This window comes from Schistocerca piceifrons, chromosome 6 (assembly GCF_021461385.2).
Source record: "Schistocerca piceifrons isolate TAMUIC-IGC-003096 chromosome 6, iqSchPice1.1, whole genome shotgun sequence".
Lineage (NCBI taxonomy): Eukaryota > Metazoa > Arthropoda > Insecta > Orthoptera > Acrididae > Schistocerca > Schistocerca piceifrons.
This window is the reverse complement of record NC_060143.1, coordinates 377,398,659-377,415,452: the sequence shown is the minus strand read 5'-3', so window position 1 is coordinate 377,415,452 and position 16,794 is coordinate 377,398,659.

Below are 16,794 nucleotides of genomic sequence, written 5' to 3'. Positions count from 1 at the left end.
CGTGGTTGCTTCCCACCTCGTACCTCGCGGCGTCTCAGCAGGTAGCCCGAGCAAACGTCAACTGCCACTCGCCCCGTGAATGCGGAAAACAACAAGGCAAGCAATGATAAGAAACATCGAAGGATCGATCATGGACATCCAAGAGACTGGCGCGCCAGTAACGAGCGCTACGGCTCAGACACAGTGCCCACGACAACATGCTGATACAAATATACCACAGAAAAACTAGGTAGTATTCGTCACTGGGAGTAATACACACTAGTTGATCAAAAGTATCCAGGCTCTTATCACCGGACATTTTTTCGCCGTTCTGATGGTGAATTCTTCCTCAAGGGCCGAAACAATAAGAGGCAGTGATGTCGGATGCCGGAGTCTGCAGCGAAGTCGGCGTGGCCAAGATTTCGGCTCACAGGCTGTGCCCAGCTAGGCACGAGGTGCCAAGTCGCTCAGCCTCGATTCACACGTCCCCCACCGCCACGCCAGGCTGAGTGCGGGGACGGGGAAGAGAGGAAATGACAGTGTAGTCGCATTGCATACTACTTCGTTTTATAATTCACGTTTCTCAACAACATAGAGCACAAACAAACCAAATTTTCTGTATTATTTAATTAGTTTTGGCGCGCTGAAGACATAACATAATTTTTATCTGGCACAAACCGTCTGCATACGGTCAGACGCAGAAAATTTCACAGAGTTTCGCACACAAGTTGCCACCTAATCAAACTAGTTTCATAATCGAAAAAAGGTATTTCACACGAATATGTCGATAGATATATTATAGCACTTTTGCAACATCATTACAGAGACTTGGAAACTCCCTGGAAAGCAATGTAGACGTCCTGGACATTTTTAATGCAACAATATTTGTCATTCAAACTGGATATTACCTTGCAGGCCAATTAGTTTCGTCAGCACATGCACAGGGGTGCTTTTAAAGAAATGTTCAAATCTGTGTGAATTCCTAAGGGACCAAACTGCTGACTTACACGCTACTTAAACTAACTTATTCTAAGGACATCATACACACCCATGCCCGAGGGAGGACTCGAACCTCCGGCGGGAGGGGTCATGCAATCCGTGACATGGCGCTTCAAACCGTGCGGCCACTCCGCGTGGCACATTGAAACGGCAAGCGGTCTCGAGAACATCTCGGGAACATAAGTAAGATTGGTAGTGGACTCAAAATGTTTATAAAATTATCCTTGTAATTCTTTCAAGCCACAATGGATTCTTCAGACTTCGCCTTTTTTTTTAATGCCAGTGAGCTTAGGGAAATGACTATCTTCGTCAGACTGTGTCCCTTCCACAACTCTATTTTCCTTTTAAATGTATCCCCATCAGTAAGAAGTTACCTTACAGTGTCTTATTATGGGCAATGTGCAGCCAAGATCACTTAAAATGCAAAGTCTGCAATCAATACTGGATGTTCTAATTTTCGTTCCTGCATTCCTTTTTCCCTAAAAAATTGAGCAATAGCGATTTTTAATCGAAAAATCGTTCCAGGCATGCCCCTTGACTTAACCAACGTACTTTTCAGTAAGTCTCCGTACACTTCCTTCAGTTCCATTGAAAACTGCTGCAACTGGCAATGGAATAATGTGTGCGACTTCAAAAATATTACTATTCGTACCACCAATTTCTTCACCTGCTCCACGCCTGCAACTTTAGCACAAAGTGCTTTTTGATGTATAGAACAATGAATCCCGTCTGCCGATCCTTGTAATTTCTTTCTCTTTCATTGTCAACTAAATCTTTAAATTGTTTCTATATGGTATTGTAATGTCGTTTCACAGCAAATACGCAGTACCTATGGCTTATGCGAATTGAGAATTGTCGTGCCCCTTTTCTGTCATTGCCATTTATTTTATAGGATTGTGACGATAGAGCGTCAGACTGCCTCTTTTTGTACGAAGAAACATTGGACATGTGAACGTCCTTCATACCACGAATAAATAGCCCTGCTGAAAAACGCCGCACCGCAACCTTAATGCAATGTCGCGCACAGCCGGGTACTTCCGGGAATGGCCGTGCAAAGCTGAGCCTGCACGCGCTACATGCGCCAAGTTGGGCACGCCGTGGCTGTTCCTATTCTACTCATACCAAAGATATTCCATTGGAATCAGGTCGAACTCTGTGTAGGCCAATCCATTTGTATTTTTGATTTATTTGATTATTTTACATGTCTACTTCCGTAGGACCATATTGAGGAGCAAGTCTCCACAGTCATGGAATGAGTCAGTACACGAAGTGATCTTCAGAAAAGTTAATAATAGATAAAATCAGTAGTCATCTTGAGGTAAAAACTCTTCTGTATGTGTTTTCTTGCAAAATAAATTTGTTTTTGGAGGGGTCTGCCTTGAGCAAAAGACGTTTCTCCCTTTGTTTTCTATTACCCAGACATGTTTCACAGAAGTTGCAGCATCATCAGTGAGCTTTTATATCCTTTCTTTTAAACAGGAGAAACGTTTTTATTACATGTAAACAAACAAATTCGAATTTCTGAAAAAGTATTTACAAATTTCAGAAACAAAATTTTGTATATATATATATATATATATATATATATATATATATATATATATATATATATATATGTTCTGTAATTTTCCTGGATTTTTATGTTTTGCATTGTAGTTGTTTCCCTTTCACAATCTGTCATCTACAACTATAAAGAAATTAATCTAAACAATTATCTAGGTCAAAATTTCACTACTGGAATTGTGGAAAATTTTGTGTGCTTAATTGTGTGTATGTGTGTGTGTGTATTGTCTCATAGTTCTTTGAGGGAGAGAACAGAGCTCCAGTGCAGAGATCCACGTATTCATTTATTATTTATTTTCCTTTGACTAAGATTTTTTTGTATTTGGTAGGTTTCTTCATTTACTAATTTTTGTATGGAGTTGTCGCTGCAGTTCAAGTCGATGTTGATGTGCGTTGGGCTGAGTTTCATGTCTGTAGGGTGTTCAACAAATGTAGGACGACAGCTTTTACTGTTTAATATTCTTCTGTGTTCTGTGTGTCTAATGTTAAAGTTTTTTCTTGTTTATCAGCTATTTCCACTCCTGGCAAGTCAGTTGCTAAATACCAGGTGTGTCGAGCTTGTATTGGTACTCATTACTTTTCTCTATACTGAGTTATTTCTTCTGATGATTATTTCTAGTCGTTAGGTTTTGAGTATGTTGCCTAACCCGTGGGCTGCTTTGTCGTTGTAAGTGAGAGTGTACGATTTTCTTGTTGTTGTGGCTCTTTCTTTTTAATATTTTGCTTGTGTTTGTGTTCTGTGCGATTGTCTTTTGTATGTTTACATTCTGTGTGTCTGTATTCGCTTTCCGCCGTGATTAAAGTATACTGTGGAAGGTTCAAATGGTTCAAATGGCTCTGAGCACTATGGGACTTAACATCTGAGGTCATCAGTCCCCTAGAACTTAGAACTACTTAAACCTAACTAACCTAAGGACATCACACACATCCATGCCCGAGGCAGGATTCGAATCTTCGACCGTAGCGGTCGCGCGGTTCCAGACTGAAGCACCTAGAACTGCTCGGCCACACCGGCCGGCTACTGTGGAAGGCAAAATGGCGCTATGCAAAACCGGCACCAAGGCAGCTATGCTGTACTACGGGCTATAGATGACAGAGCTGAACGACGACTGCAGAGAGATGTCTATGGGCGAATAGACGTGCAACTATTGAGCAATTTACCGCCAAGATGAAGCAAGTCACTGCCAACAGTGTCTCCTTAACGACTTTTTAGTGAACATTGCTGCATGTGGGCCTCTGCAGTTGATGCACATTTGAAGAGTTTACTGTACTCTCACATGGACACCATACTCTCCGGGTTTAAAACAAATCGAGAATCTGTGGGATAACCTGATCGGGCTGTTCGCGCCTGACCATTGATGGTAACATTTCTGGAACTCATCTTCTGTAATATCCTCCAAGACCACCGTCACAGCTTTTTGGACATCTTGTGTTGTTTGAAAATGGTGTCCCTTGACCGCCGTTTTGACTCTTGGAAATAGAAAAAAGTCGCACGGAGCGGTATCTGGTGAATAAGGTGGTACTGAAATTTGTTTTGAGGTTAAAAATTGCTGTACTGACACCAGTATGGAATGGAACATTATCGTGATGCAGACTCCAATTATCAGCAATGTTGGCACGGACACGAAGAACTCTTTTACGAAATCTTTCTAGAATTTCGTTGTAGTAATATTGGTTAACTATTTGTCCAGGAGGCACCCACTCTTTATGAACAATTCCCTTGGAATCAAAGAAGCACACAAGCATGCATTTAACTTTTGACTTTGAAATGCGAGCTTTTTATGGTCTGGGGATCCCTTTGAGCACCATTGCGAACTTTGGCGTTTTGTCTCTGGATCGTACTGAAAAAACCAACTTTCATCACCAGTGATAACACGGCTCAACAATTCTGGATTGATTTCGGTTTGCTGTAACAGATGGGCTGCCACATGTTTCCGTGTTTCTCGCTGTTGTGGTGTGAGATTTTTGGGGACCATTTTTGCACAAATCATTCTCATACCAAGATCTTCAGTTATTATTAGACGAAACATTTATCGATTGATGTTCAGTTCTTCTGCAATCATTTTTCACGGATAATATTCGATCAGATCGTACGAGTTCACGCACGCTGGCCAAGTTGACATCCATCCGTGAGGTTGATGGTCGTCCACTGTGGTCTTCATGTTCAACATTCGTTCTGCCTTCACTAAACATTTTATGCGAACGAAATACTCGAGCTCTTGATATAACCTGCTCTCCAAAACCCTTCTGAAACTTGCCGTAAGTTGTCGTCGCGTTTTCATCCAATTTAACGCAAAAAGAAATGGCATACCGTTGCGCAATATTATGCAGTTCCATTTCCGTGACGAGAGATACAAACACTTGTTAACTTATTACAGCACAACTCACGACTGAGCAGATGCATCGATGTGCCGCTTGGACTAGAAGCAGCTGATAGACCAAGGTCAAAGATATAGGGACTATGCAAGCCTGCAGGGTTGACACATCTCGCAAAGAAAATCAGTCTCATCACTTTATTGACACACCTCATACGTTAACAGTGCAACTGTCTAGGTTTAATTTGGGCTTCCAGTATTATTCCCACTTTCCCCTTTTACCTGCAAGTAACAGAAAGAATTTAGTATTATCCAGAACTAAAATATTTTCTGAAAGAAGAAACAAGTAAATTTACATTGTATAAGTTGCGGATGTTCTTCTGCAGCATAGGAACAGGTACAGTGATAATGAACGACATCCGTGTCATTGCTACTAACTCAGCAGTAGAATCAGTCTGGATTATAACTTTGTGTGAGGTGGAGAGGTGATGCATCCTTCTGCCTTCGCATGGGCCAGCCTTCCGGAGCGCCCCTCGCGGACGGCAGCACGGCTTTAATCTCCTACAAATTATCTACGGCGTCTCTATCGCTCTAGATGATCTATTCCGAGGCCACATGCAGTTTTAATCTACCGTTAAGGACTAATGATTAATATCGGGAGTAGCCGTGGAGCACGAGTGCCTGTGCGCTCCTGAGCGATCGAACACGTCCGTGGCGGCGCGGCAGGAGTAGGACAGCCGCTCGCGGGATGGGCGGGGGTGGCGGGGGTGGCTGGGGCGGGGCGGGGGCGGAGACGGAGACCCGGGGGAGGCGGGCGAGCGGTAAATTGAATTCCGCGGACCGTGTAGGTTAGGCGGATCGCGCTGTGGCGCGGCGCGGTCCGGGAATCACAAAGAAGCCGAGCGGAAAGGCGGCCGCCGCGGTCGATAAACACATCGACGGCACCGGCGGTCGCCGCTGGCGGGACGCGATAAACTGCCGTGCGTGATGCGCGGCGTAGCACAACACCGCACCTGTCGCAAGGCGCGCTGGCTTACCTACCAGTCATTATCTCTGACACAACCTCATCCTCTTCACCTGGGGTGGGACACAGTGGTAGGCAGGAAATGGGTCTATTTGTTCGTGAAATGTGTGTGTGTGTGTGTGTGTGTGTGTGTGTGTGTGTGTGTGTGTGTGTTTGAGTGAGTGAGAGAGAGAGAGAGAGAGAGAGAGAGTGAGAGAGATATATAGAGAGAGTGTATGTGTGTGTGTGTGTGTGTGTGTGTGTGTGTGTGTGTGTGAGAGAGAGGGAGATACAGGAAGAGTATATGTGAGAGAAAACGTGTATGAGAGATGGTGTGAGACACTATGAGAGAGAGGGTGTATGTGAGTGTGTGTGTGTGTGTGTGTGTGTGTGTGAGTGTGTGTGTGTGTGTGTGTGTGTGTGTGTGTGTGTGTGTGTGTGTGTGAATAACTGAGTGAGTGAGAGAGAGAGAGAGAGAGAGAGAGAGAGAGAGAGTGAGATACATAGAGTGTATGTGTGTGCGTGCGTGTGTGTGTGTGTGTGTGTGTGTGTGTGTGTGTGTGTGTGTGTGTGTGAGGGAGATACAGGAAGAGTATATGTGAGAGAAAACGTGTGTATGAGAGATGGTGTGAGACAGCGACTGTGAGAGAGAGGGTATGTGTGTGTGTGAGAGATACAGAAAGAGTGTATGTGAGAGAAATCGTGTGTATGAGAGATGGTGTGAGACACAGAAAGGGTTTATGTGAGTGTGTGTGTGTGTGTGTGTGTGTGTGTGTGTGTGAGTGTGTGTGTGTGTGTGCGTGAGAGAGAGAGAGAGAGAGAGAGAGAGAGAGAGAGACAGAGAGAGAAATGATCATCGCATAGCATTTACAATGAACTTGGCAACGGAGGGTTTCAAAAACGTTTCTTTGAACTCGACTCTCCTGAGGACTAGTAATTTCAAGGGCACATTGAACGTTCCTATACCTGACTCTGGCTTTACTGCGTAATGATGATATTATGTGCTAACATTTCGTGTGCGCAAAAAGAAATAAGAACAGGATAATGAAAACATTATTTTGCTCCTGCGGGTGAACCTGAACTCCACTGACAAAACTTCGAAAGTTGTTCTGGGGTACTTGTCGACAAGGGAAGTACATGGTTCGAACGCTCTGAGCCGTACGAAAACGTTCTTACAATTTAAATCTCTCACCCAAAAAACAGCGGTATGAGCCACTCGCATACAAAACGGCGCGTCTTAGCACAAGAGACATTTGAATGATCATCTGTTAAAGCACTATCACAGAAACTTGAGTAACACCCGGAAACAAAACTGGTACAATAAGACCAAAAACCCACATATTTCTGTGTTGTCTTTTATCGCTACATTTCCCTCTGCTTAAAATAATTACGCTATCTGAACAACAATCATTTTTCTGCTGACCTACTAGTGTTGCGCAGCTATTCATTCTTCAAAGTACAGCTGTGGAATTTCAATGAAATGATCCGAGCAGAGTGGAGCAGACCGATATGCACATCTAACTAAAGTTGCTTTTTCACATTCAACATCACTTTTGAGATTGACATATCAGCATCATTACCTAAAACCGTAAACAATGTGGTGTTTGTTATTGGACTGCTTGAATGCAGAAATGATGTTTAATGTGAAAACGTGGCTTTAATCAAATGTTGCATATTGTTCTGCTCCACTTTGCTTCAACCATTTCACTGCAATCCCATACACTGCATCAATATCAGGTCAGTAATAAAATGTTAGGGAATATTGTAATAAATCATGCCAGAGAAATATGTGTAGTTTTGGTCTCATTACATAGATATTTTTTTTTCACTGTGTCACCAAAGTACACCACGAACAGATGATATTTCAAATTCATCAAAATATAAGAAGCGCAGTTTTGCATGAAAATCCCTTACCACTGTTTCTGGGATCAGCGATTATGATTCTAAGCACATTACGTACTGCTCTGAGCGACCGTGGTTTCTCACCTCCCTCGTGAGTATTTTGTTCTATGGGACCCGTCGTCTCCGGTGGCTCGTTACTGAGTAATAATGTTTCTATGATTTATTCGGCCTGTTATCTAAATTTTTATTCGGTTTGTTACCTATATCACCTCTTCCTGCTCAAATTCTATGAAAACAGTGAAGAGGCGAATATGGGACGATCACCAAAACGCCCAACACAAAGCGCAGGTAATTCAACAATCCTAAGATGCAAATGCACTGTTCTGTAGCTGCTGTTGCTGTGATAACAGGTCAGTATAACATCGTTGTGCCGCTATTCTATTGCACTCAATGGAGCCGTACTCGACGTAAGAGGTCTACAACTATGCTTCCACCGTTGTGCATAGAGGGCAGTAGTGGAAAGTGGTGGTGCAGGTGCAGGTGATAGGTCGGAAGTGTCATACAATAAGCTTAGGCATTTGTGAACATAAAAATATTAGTCAGTTTGTGGTTGCATCATAAAGTTATTCTCGATTGAATGTGTCAACTTCCAAGCCCAGTTGTGCTGGAAGTTTTAACCTTCTGCTTTAATATGAAGAAATCTACGGCTGATGCTCGTATAATGCCGTGCAAGACTTACGGTGAGTCACATATTATTGAAAAATGTGCAGGGAATGGTTTCAACAGTTCGAGAACAGTGATTTCGACGTCGAAGACCAGCATGGCGGCGGGAGAGACAAAGTTTTTGATGTGCAGAGGAAGTATGTTTTGTAACAAGAGTCTACTCTCAATGTGGATCGTTGGATCTCTTTTCTGAGAAGGAGTTGTAGGTAGGATTCACGATGCAATGAAAACTGCTTCACCATTTTATAACAAAAGGTCGTTAGAAATAAGCAGTACCGATTGTCTCATTGATTCATTAGCCCAAATTTCAATTACCTCCCGTCGTTTTAAAACTCAATAAACTCTTTTTCATTCTAAAGTTTAGTTAGGCGCTAATGCTGACGGTATTGGGGTAAGAGGCGAAGCAGGAGCGATGATATTTAATGTCTAATTGCACGCAGAGGTAACTGTTTCAGAAAGGTTTGGAACCGCTGTACTTGATTGAATAAAGGGCATGCTAGTTTTGAATTGCTTATCAAATCAGCCTAACTAGTCGACTAGTAGGGGCTTTAAAAATATACTTTGTGATAGGAAGTATCCGAACACCTGGCTGAAAATGACTTACAAATTCGTGGCGCCCTCCATCGGTAATGCTGGAATTCAATATGGTGTTACCCCACCCTTAGCCTTGATGACAGCTTCCACTCTGGCAGGCATACGTTCAATCAGGTACTGGAAGGTTTCTTAGGGAATGGCAGCCCATTCTTCACTTAGTGCTGCACTGAGGATAGGTATCGATGTCGGTCGGTGAGGCCTGACACGAAGTCGGCGTTCTAAATATCCCAAAGCTGTTCTAAAGGATTCAGGTTAGGACTCTGTGCAGGCCAGTCCATTACAGAGATGTTATTGTCGTGTAACCACTAAGCCACAGGCCTTGCATTATGAACATGTGCTCGATCGTGTTGAAAGATGCAATCGCCATGCTCGAATTGCTCTTCAGCAGTGGGAAGGAAGAAGTTGCTTAAAACATCAATGTACGCCTTTTCTGTGACCGTGATACGCAAAACAACAGGGGGTGCAACCAAACACCACCGCCTCCGCATTTTACTGTTAGCTCTACACACGCTGGCGGATGACGTTCACCGGGAATTCGCCTTACTCACACTGTGTCATCCGATAGCCGGCCAGTGTGGCCGTGCGGTTCTAGGCGCTTCAGTCTGGAAACGCGTGACCGCTACGGTCGCAGGTTCGAATCCTGCCTCGGGCATGGAAGTGTGTGATGTCCTTAGGTTAGTTAGGTTTAAGTAGTTCTAAGTTCTAGGGGACTGATGACCTAAGATGTTAAGTCCCATAGTGCTCAGAGGCATTTGTCATCGGATAGCCACATTGTGTATCGTGATTCGTCACTCCACAGAACGTTTTTCCACTGTTCAAGCGTCCAATGTTTACGCTCCCTACACCAAGCGAGGCGTCGTGTGGCATTTACCGGCGTGATGTGTGGCTTATGAGCAGCCGCTCGACAATGAAATCCAAGTTTTCTCACCTTCTACCTAACTGTCATAGCACTTGCAGTGCTTGCAGTGGATCCTGATGCAGCTTGGAATTCCTTTGTAATGGGCTGGATAGATGCCTGCCTATTACACATTACGACCCTCTTCCACTGTTGGCTGTCTCTGTCAGTCAACACACGAGGTCGGCCTGTACGATTTTGTTCTATATGTGTCTCTTTATGTTTCCACATTGGAAACAGTGGAGCTAGGGATGTATAGGAGTGTGGAAATCTCGCGAACAGACGTATGACACGAGTGACACTTAATCACCTGACCACGTTCGAAGTACATGAGTTCCGCGGAGCACCCCATTCTGCTCTCTCACGATGTCTAATGACTACTGAGGTCGCTGATATGGCGTACCTGGCAGTAGGTGACAGCAAAACGCATCCAATATGAAAAACGTATGCTTTTGGGGTGTCCTGATACTTTTGATCGCATAGTGAATGTGGTATAATAAAGTTTCATTAAAATGAATAATGGCATATTTGCAGCTCTAAATAAAGACACATCTCTGCACTAGTTACAGATATATGAACTACTAATTCAACTTCCTTGACTAATCCATACCAACCACATACGTTACCAAAGTGCGGTATGAGACCACGTCTACCTCCCAAACCAGTCTATAAAGGGGTGGTCAAATTTTTGACCGTCCCTGTGCTCCTCTGCGGTACAAAGAGAGGGTTCTGGCCAATTCCCATTCTAATTTTTTGAAGGTCATTTGAATTTCTAGAATGCTGTATTTTGATTCGCACGGAAATTGGTGCGCGTACCTTGAATGTGCAATTACGTGACTATGAATACTCCGGGACCCAAAACTCTCGGACCTCTAGTAGCTCGCTTACCTTTTTTCCTTACTGTCCCCCCCCCCCCCCCCCCCATCTGCGTTAGCTAGTGATAATTTAAATTGAAATACCAGGAATTCCCTCTTAATACTCAGAAAATATCCCTAAACAACATCCGAAATTTTTACCTATAGATTTCAGATTCACTCTGCACAATACTTGTTGGAACGAAGGTTGAATGGTGACTATTTGGTTGTGAGTTGATGAAGCCAAGGAGCATGATGACATCAGATTACTGCAGCATTGTTATGGGACCTATTTTGTGCATATTAGGTTTCGCTGACTATATCCACCATTTCGATGATGCCACGTGTTAAAGCGGATGGGTTCCGTCTTCATTTCTTCTTCGACGCCTCATTCATTGTCTAAACACAAGGAAAAGAAAAATTGAGAAAATATCCTGGAACGCCTGATTAGTATTTATCAAAAGTCAGTCTCATTTTCAGGAAATGTAATTTTGGGACTGTTGTGGGGATCTCACATTAACGTCCCTGCCAGGACGCCAGTGTTAGTGCTTCGCTGTTGCCCCCTGCGACCTGTTGTGAAATGTCGAATGTGTATATGAGTCGTGTGGACGAGTGCTTGTTGTTGTGTGTTGTTCCTATGGATGGAATACCACATACTCTCAGTCCATATCGCACTTTGGAGGCATTTAAAGTTTAATCATTGACGCGAAGTCGGATGTAAGTCAGTAACTTTCCTCCCAGAGACGAGGATCATATAAAAATTCTGAAAGCTGCGAAAGGTGACATGGAACTCAAAATATAGAAGTGTCACACTAAAAGAAGAGATTATTACGTTAATTAGGTCAAAAGGCGTCAGCTGCTCGCGACCACTCCTTTGAATTGAACGTGCAAGTGCACCACGAACTTAAGTTCTGTTTTTGTACCGAAGTAGTCTGCCAGGTGGCATTACTATGGCCGGCTCGGGCATTATCGCTGGGCAGTCTCACGTGGTGTGCGTCTCTAAACTCAAAGTCTTGCCCTGTACGAACAAATCAAAAGACACATTACTAAATTTTGAATTGAGACAACGTGGTCTCACGAGAAAGGCGCTCTTGGGCCTGCTTTCGTGTGATACGTCTTTTTATTAAAATTTACGAACGATGCAGATCTGCGGTTAAAAACTGGTGTTTCACGTACAAGGGTACATACAGCATCGTCATGGTGAATGTCGTCATCTTCATTATCTTCCTCTTCCCCCTCATCACTGCCTTCCTTCTCTTTAGTATCTGAGGGCAAGTATTCATCATCATTCAGGTCAGAAATACTTCCATAATGGACATCAGCATCATCCCACATCTGAAGAAGAACCTTATCAGCTTCTTCAGCCCAAACAAGTTTTCAATCACCCTATACAAGAAGTTAATCCTACATTTAAATTCTAACCAAAGTTATAAGAAAATAGTTTTTCCTACAGTTTCTACAGTTTTCATAGTTTTGACTTACTTACGTTATAATGAACTGATATTTCTTTCTTTTCGTAAATAATATCATACATGTATGCAGAACTGTAAGATTTGAAAACAAATATTGTGCCTGCATAATAAAGCCAGCCATCATCCATTTCCATTGCATCAACAATGCTGTATGTTTCACGTACATGGGTGAGATCGTCACATGCCTTTGGCTTAACAGGTACATGTAACATGCATCGCTTTTGCTTCTTACGGATCATCATACCTTTGAAACATGTTTATACAGAATAAAATCTTGCGACCTGTATTTGTTCAAATTACGACGAACACCTACTTTCTTTATGATGAGATTAGAACCACATGGGCCAGTAGATGGCTGTGCCTGTTTGTATCCAAAATGGTTCGAATGACTCTGAGCACTATGGGACTTAACATCTGAGGTCATCAGTCTCCTAGAATTTAGAACTACTTAAATCTAACTAACCTAAGGACATCGCACACATCCATGCCCGAGGCAGGATTCGAACCTGCGACCGTAGCGGTCACGCGGTTCCAGACTGAAGCGCCTAGAACCGCTCGGCCGGCCGGTGTGGCCGTGCGGTTCTAGGCACGTCAGTCTGGAACCGCGTGACCGCTACGGTCGCAGGTTCGAATCCTGCCTCGGGCATGAATGTGTGTAATGTCCTTAGGTTAGTTAGGTTTAAGTAGTTCTAAGTTCTAGGGGACTGATGACCACAGATGTTGAGTCCCATAGTGCTCAGAGCCATTTGAACCAGAACCGCTCGTCCATGCCGGCCGGCTGTTTGCGTCTGTTTGGAATAACCATACCTGTGAATATCGGTGGTAAACACTCTCTCTCTCCCTCTCTCTCTCTCTCTCTCTCTCTCTCTCTCTCTCTCTCTCTCTCTCTCGGCGAAAGACAAGAGTAATGTCGTTAATGTAATACTTTTGGTCATGTGATATACCGATATTTTGATGACTTTTGCGCGGTATTTGAAACGGGTTGCAAACACCCACATAGATTCACCTTACACGTGCAGTATTTGTGGGTATTATAATATTTTTCCGTCAAAATTTGGTTTTCATTTTTTCATTACTTTTCATTACCTTTGTCGAACCTAGCCTCTACGTGACTTTATACACATCCACCACTGTAGTATGGTCCTCCGTTTTATTGTCTCGCCATCCTAAGGAATGCACAGCCTTTACTTCGATATGGATTCTCCTCCTGTCTTTCAGAGTATTTACAGCTATCTACAGTAAATTGTCCAGTCGGAGTTTGCTGTGTGTGCAGTTCAGAGCAGCAGCAGCGCCAGATCATTGTTTTCAACATAATATTCGTTATCGTTTGTTATGAGTTGAAAGTTCTTATTCAGGGAGATTAACATCATAATATTCGGATGGCAACTATATTGTCTAGCACGATCTTCTTCTGTAAGGCGAAACTCATTTCACAGTCAGGCATTAATACACTATCAGATCGGACTCCCCTATATATTGCGTAAATGACAATTAGGCGTCAGGAGAGGCGGATCCGGCCGGCCGCTATTGCCGAGCGGTTCTAGGCGCTTCAGTCTGGAACCGCGCTGCTGCTACGGTCTCAGGTTTGAATTCTGCCTCGGGCATGGATGTGTGTGATGTCCTTAGGTTAGTTAGGTTTAAGCAGTTCTAAGTCTAGGGGACTGATGACCACAGATGTTGAGTCCCATAGTGCTCAGAGCCATTTGAACCAGAACCGCTCGTCCATGCCGGCCGGCTGTTTGCGTCTGTTTGGAATAACCATACCTGTGAATATCGGTGGTAAACACTCTCTCTCTCCCTCTCTCTCTCTCTCTCTCTCTCTCTCTCTCTCTCTCTCTCTCTCTCTCTCGGCGAAAGACAAGAGTAATGTCGTTAATGTAATACTTTTGGTCATGTGATATACCGATATTTTGATGACTTTTGCGCGGTATTTGAAACGGGTTGCAAACACCCACATAGATTCACCTTACACGTGCAGTATTTGTGGGTATTATAATATTTTTCCGTCAAAATTTGGTTTTCATTTTTTCATTACTTTTCATTACCTTTGTCGAACCTAGCCTCTACGTGACTTTATACACATCCACCACTGTAGTATGGTCCTCCGTTTTATTGTCTCGCCATCCTAAGGAATGCACAGCCTTTACTTCGATATGGATTCTCCTCCTGTCTTTCAGAGTATTTACAGCTATCTACAGTAAATTGTCCAGTCGGAGTTTGCTGTGTGTGCAGTTCAGAGCAGCAGCAGCGCCAGATCATTGTTTTCAACATAATATTCGTTATCGTTTGTTATGAGTTGAAAGTTCTTATTCAGGGAGATTAACATCATAATATTCGGATGGCAACTATATTGTCTAGCACGATCTTCTTCTGTAAGGCGAAACTCATTTCACAGTCAGGCATTAATACACTATCAGATCGGACTCCCCTATATATTGCGTAAATGACAATTAGGCGTCAGGAGAGGCGGACCCGGCCGGCCGCTATTGCCGAGCGGTTCTAGACGCTTCAGTCTGGAACCGCGCTGCTGCTACGGTCTCAGGTTCGAATTCTGCCTCGGGCATGGATGTGTGTGATGTCCTTAGGTTAGTTAGGTTTAAGCAGTTCTAAGTCTAGGGGACTGATGACCTCAGATGTTAAGTCACATAGTGCTGTGAGCCATATGAACCTTTTTTTTATGAGGATCCGCCATTACAAAAGGAGGCGGGGTGTCATGTTGTCACTGGGGGGGGGGGGGGGGGGGGGGGGCAGTAACAGCAGAAATGATTGGTCAGGAGAGCTAAGTGACTTCCAACATTGAGCAGTCAGTGGATGTCACCAGAGTGAAAAATTCATCAGGGACATTCTAGCCGATCTAAGGCTACCAATGTCGGCTGTCTGTGTTGTGATTGTAAGGTGAAAACGCGAAGGAACAATCACACCTAAAAAAAAGAAAAAAAATACAGACCTCATATACTGGCATACAGGGACCGATGAGCACGAAATCAGTGGAAGGAATGATTCGTGAGTTCCAAGTGCTACGAGTAGTCAAGCTAGCACAATGATTTGCGCAGGGGATTAAAAAAGTAATGTGGAACGCTTGTCGAGCAGCTCCTGATAAGCCACATATTTCTTCAGCCAGTGATGAGGGACCCTTGAGCTGGTGTAGAGCGACTCCACTGGATAGCTGATGATTGGCAACGAGTCATTTGGAGTGATGAATCTCGCTGTGTCCTATGGCATTCCGATGGAAAGATTTCAGTTTGTCGGATACCTGGAGAACGTTACCTACCATCATGTGTAGTGCCAACAGGAGGTGGTGTTGCGGTATGACAATATTTTTCGTGGTTAGGCATCTCATTGTGCTTTGGAAAACACTAAATTGGGAATGATATGAACGCAGTTTGCGGAGCATTCTGTACTGCATACGGTAGAAACGCTCCTGAGATGATGTCTGTATCAGCATGACAACGCACCAAGCAAAAATAAAAAAAAAAACCAGCAGATTTGAGAAAGTAATTTGTGGACAATAACATTCCTGAAATTCACTGCCTGCCTAGAGTCCCGAGCTGAACCCAATGGATCACCTTTGGTATGAGTTAGAACGTCGACTTTGACCCAGCATCACTACTTCGATTTCGGCCCTTGAGGAAGAATGGCCGGCAATTCCTCCACAGACATTCAAACATCTCATTGGAAATGTCCTCAGTAGAATTCAAGCCTTCATAAAGAGGCAGTCTGAGAACACTCCCTACATTAGTGTCTACTACTAGGTATTCAGATACTATTGGTCGGATAGTGTACATCAGTTTTGTGGTGAAAAGCGTATAAAAATGATTATTTCAGAAACTCTTAAATGTACTTTTTCGTCGCCCTTGCGAAAATACTACCATCGTCGTTGAAATTTAGAATCAAATGGCATTATTATCAGGGAACCATGCCTCAAGGGACCTAGACGTCATGGCCTGTAGTTTTTAGTAGTATTTCCAAATTAAATAACTCAAAAACTTTAATAGACATGGGAATGAAACTTTAACCAAATAATTAGTGTATTGTGACCTCTTTGTGAAAAATATTTAAAAACTGACAAATACATAGCGGAGTGAATACTGATTTTTATCATGTGTACTGAATTACGTGTAATTTTTATTTTAGGTCACTGTACTTCCACACTGTTCAAAATAAAAGGTCAAAGCAAACTTTATTCTTTTAATTCTTAACTTGCTGAAACAGTAAGCCAAGAATATTTATCAATTTGTTCTTTCGCGCATTTTTTAAAATATAAGTCAGTTTTTTCTTCCAACAATTTAAGAACATACGACATGCTCCAAATTAAACTATTTAATATTGATATATTGTCCAGTGCGAGGCGAGTACTATGAAAAATTTTGTTTTTGTAGCTTTAATATTGGATGAGGTAATGAAAGTTGGTTACAGAAAATTGAAACTAAAGACTTGCATGTCGTTTTCCTCAATGATAAAATGTTAAAGCATTCCTGCTCCATTTCTTGTTCATTCTGAGTGTCTTTTTCATATTCTTTACTTTCCTTTAATTTCTTTGTATTTTTTTGCCTCC